General features: G+C 45.7%; 28 non-coding genes across 28 annotated transcripts; all 28 read right to left on the minus strand.

The window, feature by feature from the left end:
* Window positions 1–302: 302 nt before the first annotated feature.
* On the minus strand, window positions 303–374 carry TRNAP-CGG (transfer RNA proline (anticodon CGG)). Its single transcript has one exon. It is a non-coding gene; the product is annotated as a tRNA-Pro (tRNA).
* A 569-nt stretch (window positions 375–943) lies between these two features.
* TRNAP-CGG (transfer RNA proline (anticodon CGG)) lies at window positions 944–1,015 on the minus strand. Its single transcript has one exon. It is a non-coding gene; the product is annotated as a tRNA-Pro (tRNA).
* Window positions 1,016–1,264: 249 nt separating this feature from the next.
* Window positions 1,265–1,336, minus strand: TRNAP-CGG (transfer RNA proline (anticodon CGG)). Its single transcript has one exon. It is a non-coding gene; the product is annotated as a tRNA-Pro (tRNA).
* Window positions 1,337–2,866: 1,530 nt separating this feature from the next.
* Window positions 2,867–2,938, minus strand: TRNAP-CGG (transfer RNA proline (anticodon CGG)). Its single transcript has one exon. It is a non-coding gene; the product is annotated as a tRNA-Pro (tRNA).
* Window positions 2,939–3,666: 728 nt separating this feature from the next.
* Window positions 3,667–3,738, minus strand: TRNAP-CGG (transfer RNA proline (anticodon CGG)). The gene has a single exon. It is a non-coding gene; the product is annotated as a tRNA-Pro (tRNA).
* An 88-nt stretch (window positions 3,739–3,826) lies between these two features.
* On the minus strand, window positions 3,827–3,898 carry TRNAP-CGG (transfer RNA proline (anticodon CGG)). Its single transcript has one exon. It is a non-coding gene; the product is annotated as a tRNA-Pro (tRNA).
* Window positions 3,899–3,987: 89 nt separating this feature from the next.
* Window positions 3,988–4,059, minus strand: TRNAP-UGG (transfer RNA proline (anticodon UGG)). Its single transcript has one exon. It is a non-coding gene; the product is annotated as a tRNA-Pro (tRNA).
* Window positions 4,060–4,308: 249 nt separating this feature from the next.
* On the minus strand, window positions 4,309–4,380 carry TRNAP-UGG (transfer RNA proline (anticodon UGG)). Its single transcript has one exon. It is a non-coding gene; the product is annotated as a tRNA-Pro (tRNA).
* Window positions 4,381–6,712: 2,332 nt separating this feature from the next.
* On the minus strand, window positions 6,713–6,784 carry TRNAP-CGG (transfer RNA proline (anticodon CGG)). The gene has a single exon. It is a non-coding gene; the product is annotated as a tRNA-Pro (tRNA).
* A 728-nt stretch (window positions 6,785–7,512) lies between these two features.
* TRNAP-CGG (transfer RNA proline (anticodon CGG)) lies at window positions 7,513–7,584 on the minus strand. Its single transcript has one exon. It is a non-coding gene; the product is annotated as a tRNA-Pro (tRNA).
* An 88-nt stretch (window positions 7,585–7,672) lies between these two features.
* Window positions 7,673–7,744, minus strand: TRNAP-CGG (transfer RNA proline (anticodon CGG)). Its single transcript has one exon. It is a non-coding gene; the product is annotated as a tRNA-Pro (tRNA).
* An 89-nt stretch (window positions 7,745–7,833) lies between these two features.
* On the minus strand, window positions 7,834–7,905 carry TRNAP-UGG (transfer RNA proline (anticodon UGG)). Its single transcript has one exon. It is a non-coding gene; the product is annotated as a tRNA-Pro (tRNA).
* Window positions 7,906–8,154: 249 nt separating this feature from the next.
* Window positions 8,155–8,226, minus strand: TRNAP-UGG (transfer RNA proline (anticodon UGG)). Its single transcript has one exon. It is a non-coding gene; the product is annotated as a tRNA-Pro (tRNA).
* A 1,371-nt stretch (window positions 8,227–9,597) lies between these two features.
* On the minus strand, window positions 9,598–9,669 carry TRNAP-CGG (transfer RNA proline (anticodon CGG)). Its single transcript has one exon. It is a non-coding gene; the product is annotated as a tRNA-Pro (tRNA).
* A 408-nt stretch (window positions 9,670–10,077) lies between these two features.
* Window positions 10,078–10,149, minus strand: TRNAP-CGG (transfer RNA proline (anticodon CGG)). Its single transcript has one exon. It is a non-coding gene; the product is annotated as a tRNA-Pro (tRNA).
* Window positions 10,150–10,877: 728 nt separating this feature from the next.
* TRNAP-CGG (transfer RNA proline (anticodon CGG)) lies at window positions 10,878–10,949 on the minus strand. Its single transcript has one exon. It is a non-coding gene; the product is annotated as a tRNA-Pro (tRNA).
* Window positions 10,950–11,037: 88 nt separating this feature from the next.
* TRNAP-CGG (transfer RNA proline (anticodon CGG)) lies at window positions 11,038–11,109 on the minus strand. The gene has a single exon. It is a non-coding gene; the product is annotated as a tRNA-Pro (tRNA).
* An 89-nt stretch (window positions 11,110–11,198) lies between these two features.
* On the minus strand, window positions 11,199–11,270 carry TRNAP-UGG (transfer RNA proline (anticodon UGG)). The gene has a single exon. It is a non-coding gene; the product is annotated as a tRNA-Pro (tRNA).
* Window positions 11,271–11,519: 249 nt separating this feature from the next.
* TRNAP-UGG (transfer RNA proline (anticodon UGG)) lies at window positions 11,520–11,591 on the minus strand. Its single transcript has one exon. It is a non-coding gene; the product is annotated as a tRNA-Pro (tRNA).
* Window positions 11,592–12,962: 1,371 nt separating this feature from the next.
* Window positions 12,963–13,034, minus strand: TRNAP-CGG (transfer RNA proline (anticodon CGG)). The gene has a single exon. It is a non-coding gene; the product is annotated as a tRNA-Pro (tRNA).
* Window positions 13,035–13,762: 728 nt separating this feature from the next.
* On the minus strand, window positions 13,763–13,834 carry TRNAP-CGG (transfer RNA proline (anticodon CGG)). The gene has a single exon. It is a non-coding gene; the product is annotated as a tRNA-Pro (tRNA).
* Window positions 13,835–13,922: 88 nt separating this feature from the next.
* On the minus strand, window positions 13,923–13,994 carry TRNAP-CGG (transfer RNA proline (anticodon CGG)). Its single transcript has one exon. It is a non-coding gene; the product is annotated as a tRNA-Pro (tRNA).
* Window positions 13,995–14,083: 89 nt separating this feature from the next.
* On the minus strand, window positions 14,084–14,155 carry TRNAP-UGG (transfer RNA proline (anticodon UGG)). The gene has a single exon. It is a non-coding gene; the product is annotated as a tRNA-Pro (tRNA).
* Window positions 14,156–14,404: 249 nt separating this feature from the next.
* Window positions 14,405–14,476, minus strand: TRNAP-UGG (transfer RNA proline (anticodon UGG)). Its single transcript has one exon. It is a non-coding gene; the product is annotated as a tRNA-Pro (tRNA).
* Window positions 14,477–15,367: 891 nt separating this feature from the next.
* TRNAP-UGG (transfer RNA proline (anticodon UGG)) lies at window positions 15,368–15,439 on the minus strand. The gene has a single exon. It is a non-coding gene; the product is annotated as a tRNA-Pro (tRNA).
* Window positions 15,440–15,525: 86 nt separating this feature from the next.
* TRNAP-CGG (transfer RNA proline (anticodon CGG)) lies at window positions 15,526–15,599 on the minus strand. Its single transcript has one exon. It is a non-coding gene; the product is annotated as a tRNA-Pro (tRNA).
* Window positions 15,600–15,848: 249 nt separating this feature from the next.
* TRNAP-CGG (transfer RNA proline (anticodon CGG)) lies at window positions 15,849–15,920 on the minus strand. Its single transcript has one exon. It is a non-coding gene; the product is annotated as a tRNA-Pro (tRNA).
* Window positions 15,921–16,009: 89 nt separating this feature from the next.
* On the minus strand, window positions 16,010–16,081 carry TRNAP-UGG (transfer RNA proline (anticodon UGG)). Its single transcript has one exon. It is a non-coding gene; the product is annotated as a tRNA-Pro (tRNA).
* Between the last annotated feature and the right edge of the window lie 694 nt (window positions 16,082–16,775).

A 16,775-nucleotide genomic window follows, 5' to 3' on the forward strand; every position in this document is an offset into this window, starting at 1 on the left:
AACCCGTGACCACTCACACCCGAAGCGAGAAACATACCCCAAAACCAACGGACCATGTATGACACTGAAACATGCTACAATCGTAGGTCTACAATATAACTAGTTGCATTTAAATAGTCACCAAAATACTTCTGCAAACCTCGGGTCCGTCCGGGATTTGAACCCGGGACCACTCACACCCGAAGCGAGCAACATACCCCAAAACCAACGGATCATGTATGACAGCGAGACATTCTCAACTCGTAGTCCTACAATTTAACTAGTTGCATTTAAATAGTCACCAAAATACTTCTGCAAACCTCGGGTCCGTCCAGGATTTGAACCCGGGACCACTCACACCCGAAGCGAGTATCATACCCCTAGACCAACGGACCATGTATGACACTGAAACATGCTACACTCGTAGGTCTACAATATAACTAGTTGCATTTAAATAGTCACCAAATTTCTTCTGCAAAATCTCGTGTCCGTCTGGGATTTGAACCCGGGACCCCTCGCACCCTAAGCGAGTATCTTACCCCTAGACCAACGGACGAAATATGACACTGAAACATGCTCAACTCGTAGGCCTACAATTTAACTCGTTGCATTTAAATAGTCACCAAATTACTTCTGCAAACCTCGGGTCCGTCCAGGATTTGAACCCGGGACCCCTCGCACCCTAAGCGAGTATCTTACCCCTAGACCAACGGACGAAATATGACACTGAAACATGCTCAACTCGTAGGCCTACAATTTAACTAGTTACATTTAAATAGTCACCAAATTACTTCCGCAAAACTCGGGTCCGTCCGGGATTTGAACCCGGGACCACTCACACCCGAAGCGAGTAACATACCCCAAAACCAACGGATCATGTATGACAACGAGACATGCTCAACTCGTAGGCCTACAATTTAATTAGTTGCATTTAAGTAGTCACCAAATTACTTCTGCAAAACTCGGGTCCGTCCGGGATTTGAACCCGGGACCACTCACACCCGAAGCGAGTATCATACCCCTAGACCAACGGACCATATATGACACTGAAACATGCTACACTCGTAGGTCTACAATATAACTAGTTGCATTTAAATAGTCATCAAATTACTTATGCAAAAACTCGTGTCCGTCTGGGATTTGAACCCGGGACCCCTCGCACCCTAAGCGAGTATCTTACCCCTAGACCAACGGACGAAATATGACACTGAAACATGCTCAACTCGTAGTCCTACTATTTAACTAGTTACATTTAAATAGTCACCAAATTACTTCTGCATAACTCGGGTCCGTCCGGGATTTGAACCCGGGACCACTCACACCCGAAGCGAGTATCATACCCCTAGACCAACGGACCATGTATGACAATGAAACATGCTACACTCGTAGGCCTACAATATAATTCGTTGCATTTAAATAGTCACCAAATTACTTATGCAAAAACTCGTGTCCGTCTGGGATTTGAACCCGGGACCCCTCGCACCCTAAGCGAGTATCTTACCCCTAGACCAACGGACGAAATATGACACTGAAACATGCTCAACTCGTAGGCCTACAATTTAACTCGTTGCATTTAAATAGTCACCAAATTACTTCTGCAAAACTCGGGTCCGTCCGGGATTTGAACCCGGGACTACTCACACCCGAAGCGAGTATCATACCCCTAAACCAACGGACGAAATATGACACTGAAATATGCTCAACTCGTAGTCCTACTATTTAACTAGTTACATTTAAATAGTCACCAAATTACTTCTGCAAAACTCGGATCCGTCCGGGATTTGAACCCGTGACCACTCACACCCGAAGCGAGAATTATACCCCAAAACCAACGGATCATGTATGACAGCGAGACATTCTCAACTCGTAGTCCTACAATATAACTCGTTGCATTTAAATAGTCACCAAATTACTTCTGCAAAACTCGGGTCCGTCCGACATTTGAACCCGGGACCACTCACACCCGAAGCGAGTATCATACCCCTAGACCAACGGACCATGTATGACACTGAAACATGCTACAATCGTAGGTCTACAATATAACTAGTTGCATTTAAATAGTCACCAAATTACTTCTGCAAAACTCGGGTCTGTCCGGGATTTGAACCCGGGACCACTCACACCCGAAGCGAGTAACATACCCCAAAACCAACGGATCATGTATGACAGCGAGACATTCTCAACTCGTAGTCCTACAATTTAACTAGTTGCATTTAATTAGTCACCAAAATACTTCTGCAAACCTCGGGTCCGTCCAGGATTTGATCCCGGGACCACTCACACCCGAAGCGAGTATCATACCCCTAGACCAACGGACCATGTATGACACTGAAACATGCTACACTCGTAGGTCTACAATATAACTAGTTGCATTTAAATAGTCACCAAATTACTTCTGCAAAATCTCGTGTCCGTCTGGGATTTGAACCCGGGACCCCTCGCACCCTAAGCGAGTATCTTACCCCTAGACCAACGGACGAAAATAAACACTGAAACATGCTCAACTCGTAGGCCTACAATTTAACTCGTTGCATTTAAATAGTCACCAAATTACTTCTGCAAAACTCGGGTCCGTCCGGGATTTGAACCCGGGACTACTCACACCCGAAGCGAGTATCATACCCCTAAACCAACGGACGAAATATGACACTGAAATATGCTCAACTCGTAGTCCTACTATTTAACTAGTTACATTTAAATAGTCACCAAATTACTTCTGCAAAACTCGGATCCGTCCGGGATTTGAACCCGTGACCACTCACACCCGAAGCGAGAAACATACCCCAAAACCAACGGATCATGTATGACAGCGAGACATTCTCAACTCGTAGTCCTACAATATAACTCGTTGCATTTAAATAGTCACCAAATTACTTCTGCAAAACTCGGGTCCGTCCGAGATTTGAACCCGGGACCACTCACACCCGAAGCGAGTATCATACCCCTAGACCAACGGACCATGTATGACACTGAAACATGCTACAATCGTAGGTCTACAATATAACTAGTTGCATTTAAATAGTCACCAAATTACTTCTGCAAAACTCGGGTCCGTCCGGGATTTGAACCCGGGACCACTCACACCCGAAGCGAGTAACATACCCCAAAACCAACGGATCATGTATGACAGCGAGACATTCTCAACTCGTAGTCCTACAATTTAACTAGTTGCATTTAATTAGTCACCAAAATACTTCTGCAAACCTCGGGTCCGTCCAGGATTTGATCCCGGGACCACTCACACCCGAAGCGAGTATCATACCCCTAGACCAACGGGCCATGTATGACACTGAAACATGCTACACTCGTAGGTCTACAATATAACTAGTTGCATTTAAATAGTCACCAAATTACTTCTGCAAAATCTCGTGTCCGTCTGGGATTTGAACCCGGGACCCCTCGCACCCTAAGCGAGTATCTTACCCCTAGACCAACGGACGAAATATGACACTGAAACATGCTCAACTCGTAGGCCTACAATTTAACTCGTTGCATTTAAATAGTCACCAAATTACTTCTGCAAAACTCGGGTCCGTCCGGGATTTGAACCCGGACTACTCACACCCGAAGCGAGTATCATACCCCTAAACCAACGGACGAAATATGACATTGAAACATGCTCAACTCGTAGTCCTACTATTTAACTAGTTACATTTAAATAGTCACCAAATTACTTCTGCAAAACTCGGGTCCGTCCGGGATTTGAACCCGGGACCACTCACACCCGAAGCGAGTATCATACCCCTAGACCAACGGACCATGTATGACACTGAAACATGCTACACTCGTAGGTCTACAATATAACTAGTTGCATTTAAGTAGTCACCAAATTACTTCTGCAAAACTCGGGTCCGTCCGGGATTTGAACCCGGGACCACTCACACCCGAAGCGAGTATCATACCCCTAGACCAACGGACCATGTATGACACTGAAACATGCTCATCTCGTAGGCCTACAATATAACTAGTTGAATTTAAATAGTCACTAAATTACCTCTGCAAAAACTCGGGTCCGTCCGGGAATTGAACCCGGGACCACTCACACCCAAAGCGAGTATCATACCCCTAGACCAACGGACCATGTATGAAATAAAACATGCTCAACTCATAGGCCTACCCTGTAGTTAGTTGCATTTAAATAGTCACTAAATTACCTCTGCAAAAACTCGGGTCCGTCCGAGATTTGAACCCGGGACCACTCCCACCCGAGGCGAGTATCATACCCCTAGACCAACGGACCATGTATGACACTGAAACATGCTCAACTCGTAGGCCTACAATATAACTAGTTGCATTTAAATAGTCACTAAATTACCTCTGCAAAAATTCGGGTCCGTCCGGGAATTGAACCCGGGACCACTCACACCCAAAGCGAGTATCATACCCCTAGACCAACGGACCATGTATGAAATAAAACATGCTCAACTCATAGGCCTACCCTGTAGTTAGTTGCATTTAAATAGTCACTAAATTACCTCTGCAAAAACTCGGGTCCGTCCGAGATTTGAACCCGGGACCACTCCCACCCGAGGCGAGTATCATACCCCTAGACCAACGGACCATGTATGACACTGAAACATGCTCAACTCGTAGGCCTACAATATAACTAGTTGCATTTAAATAGTCACTAAATTACCTCTGCAAAAACTCGGGTCCGTCCGGGAATTGAACCCGGGACCACTCACACCCAAAGCGAGTATCATACTCCTAGACCAACGGACCATGTATGAAATAAAACATGCTCAACTCATAGGCCTACCCTGTAGTTAGTTGCATTTAAATAGTCACTAAATTACCTCTGCAAAAACTCGGGTCGGTCCGGGATTTGAACCCGGGACCACTCGCACCCTAAGCGAGTATCATACCCCTAGACCAACGGACGAAGTATGACACTGAAACATGCTCATCTCGTAGTCCTACAATTTAACTCGTAGCATTTGAATAGTCACCAAATTACTTCTGCAAAAACTCGGGTCCGTCCGGGATTTGAACCCGGGACCACTCACACCCGAAGCGAGTAACATACCCCAAAACCAACGGATCATGTATGACAGCGAGACATTCTCAACTCGTAGTCCTACAATTTAACTAGTTGCATTTAATTAGTCACCAAAATACTTCTGCAAACCTCGGGTCCGTCCAGGATTTGATCCCGGGACCACTCACACCCGAAGCGAGTATCATACCCCTAGACCAACGGACCATGTATGACACTGAAACATGCTACACTCGTAGGTCTACAATATAACTAGTTGCATTTAAATAGTCACCAAATTACTTCTGCAAAATCTCGTGTCCGTCTGGGATTTGAACCCGGGACCCCTCGCACCCTAAGCGAGTATCTTACCCCTAGACCAACGGACGAAAATAAACACTGAAACATGCTCAACTCGTAGGCCTACAATTTAACTCGTTGCATTTAAATAGTCACCAAATTACTTCTGCAAAACTCGGGTCCGTCCGGGATTTGAACCCGGGACTACTCACACCCGAAGCGAGTATCATACCCCTAAACCAACGGACGAAATATGACACTGAAATATGCTCAACTCGTAGTCCTACTATTTAACTAGTTACATTTAAATAGTCACCAAATTACTTCTGCAAAACTCGGATCCGTCCGGGATTTGAACCCGTGACCACTCACACCCGAAGCGAGAATTATACCCCAAAACCAACGGATCATGTATGACAGCGAGACATTCTCAACTCGTAGTCCTACAATATAACTCGTTGCATTTAAATAGTCACCAAATTACTTCTGCAAAACTCGGGTCCGTCCGACATTTGAACCCGGGACCACTCACACCCGAAGCGAGTATCATACCCCTAGACCAACGGACCATGTATGACACTGAAACATGCTACAATCGTAGGTCTACAATATAACTAGTTGCATTTAAATAGTCACCAAATTACTTCTGCAAAACTCGGGTCCGTCCGGGATTTGAACCCGGGACCACTCACACCCGAAGCGAGTAACATACCCCAAAACCAACGGATCATGTATGACAGCGAGACATTCTCAACTCGTAGTCCTACAATTTAACTAGTTGCATTTAATTAGTCACCAAAATACTTCTGCAAACCTCGGGTCCGTCCAGGATTTGATCCCGGGACCACTCACACCCGAAGCGAGTATCATACCCCTAGACCAACGGACCATGTATGACACTGAAACATGCTACACTCGTAGGTCTACAATATAACTAGTTGCATTTAAATAGTCACCAAATTACTTCTGCAAAATCTCGTGTCCGTCTGGGATTTGAACCCGGGACCCCTCGCACCCTAAGCGAGTATCTTACCCCTAGACCAACGGACGAAAATAAACACTGAAACATGCTCAACTCGTAGGCCTACAATTTAACTCGTTGCATTTAAATAGTCACCAAATTACTTCTGCAAAACTCGGGTCCGTCCGGGATTTGAACCCGGGACTACTCACACCCGAAGCGAGTATCATACCCCTAAACCAACGGACGAAATATGACACTGAAATATGCTCAACTCGTAGTCCTACTATTTAACTAGTTACATTTAAATAGTCACCAAATTACTTCTGCAAAACTCGGATCCGTCCGGGATTTGAACCCGTGACCACTCACACCCGAAGCGAGAAACATACCCCAAAACCAACGGATCATGTATGACAGCGAGACATTCTCAACTCGTAGTCCTACAATATAACTCGTTGCATTTAAATAGTCACCAAATTACTTCTGCAAAACTCGGGTCCGTCCGAGATTTGAACCCGGGACCACTCACACCCGAAGCGAGTATCATACCCCTAGACCAACGGACCATGTATGACACTGAAACATGCTACAATCGTAGGTCTACAATATAACTAGTTGCATTTAAATAGTCACCAAATTACTTCTGCAAAACTCGGGTCCGTCCGGGATTTGAACCCGGGACCACTCACACCCGAAGCGAGTAACATACCCCAAAACCAACGGATCATGTATGACAGCGAGACATTCTCAACTCGTAGTCCTACAATTTAACTAGTTGCATTTAATTAGTCACCAAAATACTTCTGCAAACCTCGGGTCCGTCCAGGATTTGATCCCGGGACCACTCACACCCGAAGCGAGTATCATACCCCTAGACCAACGGGCCATGTATGACACTGAAACATGCTACACTCGTAGGTCTACAATATAACTAGTTGCATTTAAATAGTCACCAAATTACTTCTGCAAAATCTCGTGTCCGTCTGGGATTTGAACCCGGGACCCCTCGCACCCTAAGCGAGTATCTTACCCCTAGACCAACGGACGAAATATGACACTGAAACATGCTCAACTCGTAGGCCTACAATTTAACTCGTTGCATTTAAATAGTCACCAAATTACTTCTGCAAAACTCGGGTCCGTCCGGGATTTGAACCCGGACTACTCACACCCGAAGCGAGTATCATACCCCTAAACCAACGGACGAAATATGACATTGAAACATGCTCAACTCGTAGTCCTACTATTTAACTAGTTACATTTAAATAGTCACCAAATTACTTCTGCAAAACTCGGGTCCGTCCGGGATTTGAACCCGGGACCACTCACACCCGAAGCGAGTATCATACCCCTAGACCAACGGACCATGTATGACACTGAAACATGCTACACTCGTAGGTCTACAATATAACTAGTTGCATTTAAGTAGTCACCAAATTACTTCTGCAAAACTCGGGTCCGTCCGGGATTTGAACCCGGGACCACTCACACCCGAAGCGAGTATCATACCCCTAGACCAACGGACCATGTATGACACTGAAACATGCTCATCTCGTAGGCCTACAATATAACTAGTTGAATTTAAATAGTCACTAAATTACCTCTGCAAAAACTCGGGTCCGTCCGGGAATTGAACCCGGGACCACTCACACCCAAAGCGAGTATCATACCCCTAGACCAACGGACCATGTATGAAATAAAACATGCTCAACTCATAGGCCTACCCTGTAGTTAGTTGCATTTAAATAGTCACTAAATTACCTCTGCAAAAACTCGGGTCCGTCCGAGATTTGAACCCGGGACCACTCCCACCCGAGGCGAGTATCATACCCCTAGACCAACGGACCATGTATGACACTGAAACATGCTCAACTCGTAGGCCTACAATATAACTAGTTGCATTTAAATAGTCACTAAATTACCTCTGCAAAAATTCGGGTCCGTCCGGGAATTGAACCCGGGACCACTCACACCCAAAGCGAGTATCATACCCCTAGACCAACGGACCATGTATGAAATAAAACATGCTCAACTCATAGGCCTACCCTGTAGTTAGTTGCATTTAAATAGTCACTAAATTACCTCTGCAAAAACTCGGGTCCGTCCGAGATTTGAACCCGGGACCACTCCCACCCGAGGCGAGTATCATACCCCTAGACCAACGGACCATGTATGACACTGAAACATGCTCAACTCGTAGGCCTACAATATAACTAGTTGCATTTAAATAGTCACTAAATTACCTCTGCAAAAACTCGGGTCCGTCCGGGAATTGAACCCGGGACCACTCACACCCAAAGCGAGTATCATACTCCTAGACCAACGGACCATGTATGAAATAAAACATGCTCAACTCATAGGCCTACCCTGTAGTTAGTTGCATTTAAATAGTCACTAAATTACCTCTGCAAAAACTCGGGTCGGTCCGGGATTTGAACCCGGGACCACTCGCACCCTAAGCGAGTATCATACCCCTAGACCAACGGACGAAGTATGACACTGAAACATGCTCATCTCGTAGTCCTACAATTTAACTCGTAGCATTTGAATAGTCACCAAATTACTTCTGCAAAAACTCGGGTCCGTCCGGGATTTGAACCCGGGACCACTCACACCCGAAGCGAGTAACATACCCCAAAACCAACGGATCATGTATGACAGCGAGACATTCTCAACTCGTAGTCCTACAATTTAACTAGTTGCATTTAATTAGTCACCAAAATACTTCTGCAAACCTCGGGTCCGTCCAGGATTTGATCCCGGGACCACTCACACCCGAAGCGAGTATCATACCCCTAGACCAACGGACCATGTATGACACTGAAACATGCTACACTCGTAGGTCTACAATATAACTAGTTGCATTTAAATAGTCACCAAATTACTTCTGCAAAATCTCGTGTCCGTCTGGGATTTGAACCCGGGACCCCTCGCACCCTAAGCGAGTATCTTACCCCTAGACCAACGGACGAAAATAAACACTGAAACATGCTCAACTCGTAGGCCTACAATTTAACTCGTTGCATTTAAATAGTCACCAAATTACTTCTGCAAAACTCGGGTCCGTCCGGGATTTGAACCCGGGACTACTCACACCCGAAGCGAGTATCATACCCCTAAACCAACGGACGAAATATGACACTGAAATATGCTCAACTCGTAGTCCTACTATTTAACTAGTTACATTTAAATAGTCACCAAATTACTTCTGCAAAACTCGGATCCGTCCGGGATTTGAACCCGTGACCACTCACACCCGAAGCGAGAAACATACCCCAAAACCAACGGATCATGTATGACAGCGAGACATTCTCAACTCGTAGTCCTACAATATAACTCGTTGCATTTAAATAGTCACCAAATTACTTCTGCAAAACTCGGGTCCGTCCGAGATTTGAACCCGGGACCACTCACACCCGAAGCGAGTATCATACCCCTAGACCAACGGACCATGTATGACACTGAAACATGCTACAATCGTAGGTCTACAATATAACTAGTTGCATTTAAATAGTCACCAAATTACTTCTGCAAAACTCGGGTCCGTCCGGGATTTGAACCCGGGACCACTCACACCCGAAGCGAGTAACATACCCCAAAACCAACGGATCATGTATGACAGCGAGACATTCTCAACTCGTAGTCCTACAATTTAACTAGTTGCATTTAATTAGTCACCAAAATACTTCTGCAAACCTCGGGTCCGTCCAGGATTTGATCCCGGGACCACTCACACCCGAAGCGAGAAACATACCCCAAAACCAACGGATCATGTATGACAGCGAGACATTCTCAACTCGTAGTCCTACAATATAACTCGTTGCATTTAAATAGTCACCAAATTACTTCTGCAAAACTCGGGTCCGTCCGAGATTTGAACCCGGGACCACTCACACCCGAAGCGAGTATCATACCCCTAGACCAACGGACCATGTATGACACTGAAACATGCTACAATCGTAGGTCTACAATATAACTAGTTGCATTTAAATAGTCACCAAATTACTTCTGCAAAACTCGGGTCCGTCCGGGATTTGAACCCGGGACCACTCACACCCGAAGCGAGTAACATACCCCAAAACCAACGGATCATGTATGACAGCGAGACATTCTCAACTCGTAGTCCTACAATTTAACTAGTTGCATTTAATTAGTCACCAAAATACTTCTGCAAACCTCGGGTCCGTCCAGGATTTGATCCCGGGACCACTCACACCCGAAGCGAGTATCATACCCCTAGACCAACGGGCCATGTATGACACTGAAACATGCTACACTCGTAGGTCTACAATATAACTAGTTGCATTTAAATAGTCACCAAATTACTTCTGCAAAATCTCGTGTCCGTCTGGGATTTGAACCCGGGACCCCTCGCACCCTAAGCGAGTATCTTACCCCTAGACCAACGGACGAAATATGACACTGAAACATGCTCAACTCGTAGGCCTACAATTTAACTCGTTGCATTTAAATAGTCACCAAATTACTTCTGCAAAACTCGGGTCCGTCCGGGATTTGAACCCGGACTACTCACACCCGAAGCGAGTATCATACCCCTAAACCAACGGACGAAATATGACATTGAAACATGCTCAACTCGTAGTCCTACTATTTAACTAGTTACATTTAAATAGTCACCAAATTACTTCTGCAAAACTCGGGTCCGTCCGGGATTTGAACCCGGGACCACTCACACCCGAAGCGAGTATCATACCCCTAGACCAACGGACCATGTATGACACTGAAACATGCTACACTCGTAGGTCTACAATATAACTAGTTGCATTTAAGTAGTCACCAAATTACTTCTGCAAAACTCGGGTCCGTCCGGGATTTGAACCCGGGACCACTCACACCCGAAGCGAGTATCATACCCCTAGACCAACGGACCATGTATGACACTGAAACATGCTCATCTCGTAGGCCTACAATATAACTAGTTGAATTTAAATAGTCACTAAATTACCTCTGCAAAAACTCGGGTCCGTCCGGGAATTGAACCCGGGACCACTCACACCCAAAGCGAGTATCATACCCCTAGACCAACGGACCATGTATGAAATAAAACATGCTCAACTCATAGGCCTACCCTGTAGTTAGTTGCATTTAAATAGTCACTAAATTACCTCTGCAAAAACTCGGGTCCGTCCGAGATTTGAACCCGGGACCACTCCCACCCGAGGCGAGTATCATACCCCTAGACCAACGGACCATGTATGACACTGAAACATGCTCAACTCGTAGGCCTACAATATAACTAGTTGCATTTAAATAGTCACTAAATTACCTCTGCAAAAATTCGGGTCCGTCCGGGAATTGAACCCGGGACCACTCACACCCAAAGCGAGTATCATACCCCTAGACCAACGGACCATGTATGAAATAAAACATGCTCAACTCATAGGCCTACCCTGTAGTTAGTTGCATTTAAATAGTCACTAAATTACCTCTGCAAAAACTCGGGTCCGTCCGAGATTTGAACCCGGGACCACTCCCACCCGAGGCGAGTATCATACCCCTAGACCAACGGACCATGTATGACACTGAAACATGCTCAACTCGTAGGCCTACAATATAACTAGTTGCATTTAAATAGTCACTAAATTACCTCTGCAAAAACTCGGGTCCGTCCGGGAATTGAACCCGGGACCACTCACACCCAAAGCGAGTATCATACTCCTAGACCAACGGACCATGTATGAAATAAAACATGCTCAACTCATAGGCCTACCCTGTAGTTAGTTGCATTTAAATAGTCACTAAATTACCTCTGCAAAAACTCGGGTCGGTCCGGGATTTGAACCCGGGACCACTCGCACCCTAAGCGAGTATCATACCCCTAGACCAACGGACGAAGTATGACACTGAAACATGCTCATCTCGTAGTCCTACAATTTAACTCGTAGCATTTGAATAGTCACCAAATTACTTCTGCAAAAACTCGGGTCCGTCCGGGATTTGAACCCGGGACCACTCACACCCGAAGCGAGTAACATACCCCAAAACCAACGGATCATGTATGACAGCGAGACATTCTCAACTCGTAGTCCTACAATTTAACTAGTTGCATTTAATTAGTCACCAAAATACTTCTGCAAACCTCGGGTCCGTCCAGGATTTGATCCCGGGACCACTCACACCCGAAGCGAGTATCATACCCCTAGACCAACGGACCATGTATGACACTGAAACATGCTACACTCGTAGGTCTACAATATAACTAGTTGCATTTAAATAGTCACCAAATTACTTCTGCAAAATCTCGTGTCCGTCTGGGATTTGAACCCGGGACCCCTCGCACCCTAAGCGAGTATCTTACCCCTAGACCAACGGACGAAAATAAACACTGAAACATGCTCAACTCGTAGGCCTACAATTTAACTCGTTGCATTTAAATAGTCACCAAATTACTTCTGCAAAACTCGGGTCCGTCCGGGACTTGAACCCGGGACTACTCACACCCGAAGCGAGTATCATACCCCTAAACCAACGGACGAAATATGACACTGAAATATGCTCAACTCGTAGTCCTACTATTTAACTAGTTACATTTAAATAGTCACCAAATTACTTCTGCAAAACTCGGATCCGTCCGGGATTTGAACCCGTGACCACTCACACCCGAAGCGAGAAACATACCCCAAAACCAACGGATCATGTATGACAGCGAGACATTCTCAACTCGTAGTCCTACAATATAACTCGTTGCATTTAAATAGTCACCAAATTACTTCTGCAAAACTCGGGTCCGTCCGAGATTTGAACCCGGGACCACTCACACCCGAAGCGAGTATCATACCCCTAGACCAACGGACCATGTATGACACTGAAACATGCTACAATCGTAGGTCTACAATATAACTAGTTGCATTTAAATAGTCACCAAATTACTTCTGCAAAACTCGGGTCCGTCCGGGATTTGAACCCGGGACCACTCACACCCGAAGCGAGTAACATACCCCAAAACCAACGGATCATGTATGACAGCGAGACATTCTCAACTCGTAGTCCTACAATTTAACTAGTTGCATTTAATTAGTCACCAAAATACTTCTGCAAACCTCGGGTCCGTCCAGGATTTGATCCCGGGACCACTCACACCCGAAGCGAGTATCATACCCCTAGACCAACGGGCCATGTATGACACTGAAACATGCTACACTCGTAGGTCTACAATATAACTAGTTGCATTTAAATAGTCACCAAATTACTTCTGCAAAATCTCGTGTCCGTCTGGGATTTGAACCCGGGACCCCTCGCACCCTAAGCGAGTATCTTACCCCTAGACCAACGGACGAAATATGACACTGAAACATGCTCAACTCGTAGGCCTACAATTTAACTCGTTGCATTTAAATAGTCACCAAATTACTTCTGCAAAACTCGGGTCCGTCCGGGATTTGAACCCGGACTACTCACACCCGAAGCGAGTATCATACCCCTAAACCAACGGACGAAATATGACATTGAAACATGCTCAACTCGTAGTCCTACTATTTAACTAGTTACATTTAAATAGTCACCAAATTACTTCTGCAAAACTCGGGTCCGTCCGGGATTTGAACCCGGGACCACTCACACCCGAAGCGAGTATCATACCCCTAGACCAACGGACCATGTATGACACTGAAACATGCTACACTCGTAGGTCTACAATATAACTAGTTGCATTTAAGTAGTCACCAAATTACTTCTGCAAAACTCGGGTCCGTCCGGGATTTGAACCCGGGACCACTCACACCCGAAGCGAGTATCATACCCCTAGACCAACGGACCATGTATGACACTGAAACATGCTCATCTCGTAGGCCTACAATATAACTAGTTGAATTTAAATAGTCACTAAATTACCTCTGCAAAAACTCGGGTCCGTCCGGGAATTGAACCCGGGACCACTCACACCCAAAGCGAGTATCATACCCCTAGACCAACGGACCATGTATGAAATAAAACATGCTCAACTCATAGGCCTACCCTGTAGTTAGTTGCATTTAAATAGTCACTAAATTACCTCTGCAAAAACTCGGGTCCGTCCGAGATTTGAACCCGGGACCACTCCCACCCGAGGCGAGTATCATACCCCTAGACCAACGGACCATGTATGACACTGAAACATGCTCAACTCGTAGGCCTACAATATAACTAGTTGCATTTAAATAGTCACTAAATTACCTCTGCAAAAATTCGGGTCCGTCCGGGAATTGAACCCGGGACCACTCACACCCAAAGCGAGTATCATACCCCTAGACCAACGGACCATGTATGAAATAAAACATGCTCAACTCATAGGCCTACCCTGTAGTTAGTTGCATTTAAATAGTCACTAAATTACCTCTGCAAAAACTCGGGTCCGTCCGAGATTTGAACCCGGGACCACTCCCACCCGAGGCGAGTATCATACCCCTAGACCAACGGACCATGTATGACACTGAAACATGCTCAACTCGTAGGCCTACAATATAACTAGTTGCATTTAAATAGTCACTAAATTACCTCTGCAAAAACTCGGGTCCGTCCGGGAATTGAACCCGGGACCACTCACACCCAAAGCGAGTATCATACTCCTAGACCAACGGACCATGTATGAAATAAAACATGCTCAACTCATAGGCCTACCCTGTAGTTAGTTGCATTTAAATAGTCACTAAATTACCTCTGCAAAAACTCGGGTCGGTCCGGGATTTGAACCCGGGACCACTCGCACCCTAAGCGAGTATCATACCCCTAGACCAACGGACGAAGTATGACACTGAAACATGCTCATCTCGTAGTCCTACAATTTAACTCGTAGCATTTGAATAGTCACCAAATTACTTCTGCAAAAACTCGGGTCCGTCCGGGATTTGAACCCGGGACCACTCGCACCCAAAGCGAGTATCATACCCCTAGACCAACGGACGAAGTATGACACTGAAACATGCTCATCTCGTAGTCCTACAATTTAACTCGTAGCATTTGAATAGTCACCAAATTTCTTCTGCAAAAACTCGGGTCCGTCCAGGATTTGAACCCGGGACCACTCGCACCCATAGCGAGTATCATACCCCTAGACCAACGGACCATGTATGAAATAGAACATGCTCAACTCATAGGCCTACCCTGTAGTTAGTTGCATTTAAATAGTCACTAAATTACCTCTGCAAAAACTAGGGTCCGTCCGGGATTTGAACCCGGGACCACTCACACCCAAAGCGAGTATCATACCCCTAGACCAACGGACCATGTATGAAATAAAACATGCTCAACTCATAGGCCTACCCTGTAGTTAGTTGCATTTAAATAGTCACTAAATTACCTCTGCAAAAACTCGGGTCCGTCCGGGATTTGAACCCGGGACCACTCACACCCGAAGCGAGTATCATACCCCTAGACCAACGGACGAAGTACGACACTGAAACATGCTCAACTTGTAGTCCTACAATTTAACTCGTAGCATTTGAATAGTCACCAAATTACTTCTGCAAAAACTCGGGTCCGTCCGGGACTTGAACCCGGGACCACTCGCACCCAAAGCGAGTATCATACCCCTAGACCAACGTACCATGTAAGAAATAAAACATGCTCAACTCATAGGCCTACCCTGTAGTTAGTTGCATTTAAATAGTCACTAAATTACCTCTGCAAAAACTCGGGTCCGTCCGGGATTTGAACCCGGGACCACTCACACCCGAGGCGAGTATCATACCCCTAGACCAACGGACCATGTATGACACTGAAACATGCTCAACTCGTAGGCCTACAATATAACTAGTTGCATTTAAATAGTCACTAAATTACCTCTGCAAAAACTCGGGTCCGTCCGGGAATTGAACCCGGGACCACTCACACCCAAAGCGAGTATCATACCCCTAGACCAACGGACCATGTATGAAATAAAACATGCTCAATTCATAGGCCTACCCTGTAGTTAGTTGCATTTAAATAGTCACTAAATTACCTCTGCAAAAACTCGGGTCGGTCCGGGATTTGAACCCGGGACCACTCGCACCCTAAGCGAGTATCATACCCCTAGACCAACGGACGAAGTATGACACTGAAACATGCTCATCTCGTAGTCCTACAATTTAACTCGTAGCATTTGAATAGTCACCAAATTACTTCTGCAAAAACTCGGGTCCGTCCGGGATTTGAACAAGGGACCACTCGCACCCAAAGCGAGTATCATACCCCTAGACCAACGGACCATGTATGAAATAGAACATGCTCAACTCATAGGCCTACCCTGTAGTTAGTTGCATTTAAATAGTCACTAAATTACCTCTGCAAAAACTCGGGTCGGTCCGGGATTTGAACCCGGGACCACTCGCACCCTAAGCGAGTATCATACCCCTAGACCAACGGACGAAGTATGACACTGAAACATGCTCATCTCGTAGTCCTACAATTTAACTCGTAGCATTTGAATAGTCACCAAATTACTTCTGCAAAAACTCGGGTCCGTCCGGGACTTGAACCCGGGACCACTCGCACCCAAAGCGAGTATCATACCCCTAGACCAACGTACCATGTAAGAAATAAAACATGCTCAACTCATAGGCCTACCCTGTAGTTAGTTGC

This window comes from Phalangium opilio, unplaced genomic scaffold (assembly GCF_054372755.1).
Source record: "Phalangium opilio isolate 3A_F unplaced genomic scaffold, DU_Popi_V2 ptg000487l_1, whole genome shotgun sequence".
NCBI classification, from domain to species: Eukaryota; Metazoa; Arthropoda; class Arachnida; order Opiliones; family Phalangiidae; genus Phalangium; species Phalangium opilio.